This window comes from Podarcis erhardii, assembly GCF_964252035.2.
Source record: "Podarcis erhardii genome assembly, chromosome: 3".
Lineage (NCBI taxonomy): Eukaryota > Metazoa > Chordata > Lepidosauria > Squamata > Lacertidae > Podarcis > Podarcis erhardii.
In genome coordinates this window covers 31,435,711-31,438,808 of record NC_138507.1, presented here as the reverse complement: position 1 = coordinate 31,438,808, position 3,098 = coordinate 31,435,711, and positions in this window count along the sequence as shown.

Below are 3,098 nucleotides of genomic sequence, written 5' to 3'. Positions count from 1 at the left end.
AACTGAAAGAGGCAAAGGAGCAACAAGCTTTGTATGGAAGAAAAATTCCACAATGAACTAAATGCCCATAATAAGAGCACACAAGAATAGGGTTGCCATATTTCAAAAAGTGAAAATCTGGCCACAAAAGTTAAGCTGGGGTGTGGTGTGGCAAAGTTGTTGAGCTTCTTTTAGTTTTGCTACAAGTTGTTGAGCTATTTTTAATGAAATTAGTCAAAATCAACACTTCCAACATGGGTTGCCATACACCTGGATTTTCCCGGGCATTTTGGCGATTTCCACCAGGACACTGTTTCCAATGGCTGAATCCCAGACGTATGGCAACCCTACACAAGAAGAGCCTATTAGATCAGGCCAATGGCCCATCTGGTCCAGCATCATGTTCTCACAGTGGCCAGCCAAGCATAAGAACACTCTCCCCTTCTGTGGCTTCCAGCAATTGGTATCCAAAGCATGCTGCCTCTAACCACGGAAGCAAAACATAGCCTCCAACTTGGTTAGTAGCCATTGAGAGCTTTGCCCTCCATGAATTGAAAGCCACCCAAATTGGTAGACATCACTGCCTCCGGCGGGAGTAGCAATATCAGGTTCATGCCTCTGAGTCACGGGCCTCATGATGTTTTGCCATTGTAATGTGTGCAAGAGATGGATTGGAGTTGCAAAGCAAAGGGTCGATGCAAGCTGTAGAGAGACCTCTGAAAGGGGTGGACAAAGGTGACAAAGAAGCACAGGATTGTTTGGCTGAGACAGAGCTTTTTAAAATATTTCTAGGTAATCTCAAGAATTCTAAGGGTGGTTGATTACTGCCTCTTTTGGGAGCAAATTCCACAGTTTAACTATGCACTGTATGACAAAGAACTTTCTTTTGTTTGTCCTGAATCTTCCAATGTGCACCTTCATTGGATGTCCCCAAGGCAGGGGTGCCAGCTTAAATAAAATATTGGGGGGCTCCAGGTAAGCCCTGTCTTGCTTAATTGATCATATGATATGGTGCATCCCCCACATTTGAATGGCAATACCTACCAACTTTGGGGAGGCCTAGCTTTGTCAGAGGCTGGTCTAGATCGGAAGATGGTGGAATGCAATCTCAGGGAGATCAGCTCCTAACAGAAGAGGAGGAGGAGGAATATTCTGGTCATTGACCGTATTAAAGATATTTGGATTTGGATCCCCCCCCTCCATTTCCAGCGTATCCAGAAGCAGAGAGACAGGCAGACACAGAAGCTACACAGTTGAGAGATGAGCTACCCAGTTATGAGATAGTAGCTAAGCAACCAGAAGGGAGGGAGCAGCTGGGTGATACATCAATAGAGAGTGGGGGATAAACCCCTCCCTCCCCCTAACTTGGAGGTCCAAGCATGTCAGAAATCAAAAGAGACACGGAGGGGGGGGACTTCCTGTTGGCACGCTTCTTGCTGCAGAAGTGGAGAGGAGTCAAAATAAGCAACTGATATCCTTGCGGAGGGTTGCCTGTTTGTGCTTGCAACTTAATGCTGTAGTAAGGTAAAGGTAAAGGGACCACTGACCGTTAGGTCCAGTTGCTGATAACTCTGGGGTTGCAGCACTCATCTTGCTTTACTGGCCGAGGAGCCGGCGTACAGCTTCCAGATCATGTGGCCAGCATGACTAAGCCACTTCTGGTGAACCAGAGCAGCACATGGAAATGCTGTTTACCTTCCCACCAGAGAGGTACCTATTTATCTACTTGCACTTTGAAGTGCTTTCAAACAGCTAGGTTGGCAGGAGCAGGGACTGAGCAACGGGAGCCCACCCCATCACAATGCTGTAGTAAAAGACTATAAATCTACCAAATGCTCATTAATTCTTACCATTGAGCTACCAGAAGGGAGAGAGGAACTCCCGTATTTGATAGCCTCCTCAAATATTTTATGGGGAGGCGAGGGGTCCTCAGCCCCAAGGAGTTGGCTCCTATGCCCCAAGGTCTAGTGTTATGAGTGATGGAGAAACGCGTTTCTCTATCCACATTCTCCATGCTATGTGTAATTTTATAAACTCCTATTGCGTCACCTCTTACCCATCTTCTCTCTAAACTAAAATCCCCAAACATTGTAACCTTTCTTCATGAGGGAGTCGCTCCACTCCCTTGATTCCTTTGCTTGTTCTTTTCTGAATTTTTTGCATTTTTACAATATCCTTTTTGTTCTTATCTTGCTCCCTTTATGAAGTGGCATTAAGGCTAATATCCAGCTTAGTTTATATCACCTTGCTGGTAAACCCTAATATTCTGTTTATATTTTGTTGGCTGTGGCTCACCGGGTTGATGTTTTTGAGCAGGTGATTCAGAAAATCCAAGCGTTGTTGAATACAGGATGACAAAGATCTGTGGGTGCACTATCCAATGCCATTTTCCATCAGACAGTGAAAACCGTGTGCTTTCTGTTTGGCTGGATCACTGCCAATTGCTCTCAGTATTTCTTTCTTGATGGTTAATAGCTAATTCAGAACCCACCATTGATTTCACCGACTGCATCAAATGACCTGTTAAGGTGAGTGGCTATTACTTAGCAACCACTGCGACAACTAATTAAGTCGTACAATATCTTCTGAAGTTCAGAGTCAGTGTTGGCAAAGTTCAGCCTTCCTCAAATGCTGAAGTGCCCTACCCACCTTTATATGTATCCTGGTTAATTGTCGCCAACATAAAATTACATGCTATGAACAAAAACATTTTAACTCACACACAAATTAGAAAAGTGATGTGTGGTTCAGGAGGGCTGAAATCTACTTAGTTTCCCCTCTCCCCATCAGCAAGACCCGTTCATGAAGGAGTTTGGCTCAGAGGACAGCAAGTGGCAGTATGGGGTGGCCCATTCTTCCTCACCTGAAGGTCTCCAAAGCGGCAAGAGGTTGTGACAAGTGGAGCAGCGCAGATGGACTCCATTGCTCTCCTGGTTTCCTAACACCATGGGACATTGCAGAAAGTGTAAGGCAAGACTATTTGAATAAATATTGTAATATAAAAAATTAGAAATTACTTGAAAGAAACAAATAGGCCTAGAATTAAATTAAATTATAATTAAATAAATGGGATTTAGAATGTTAAGAAAAGTGAATAAGATGGACTATTGTTTTAGTTT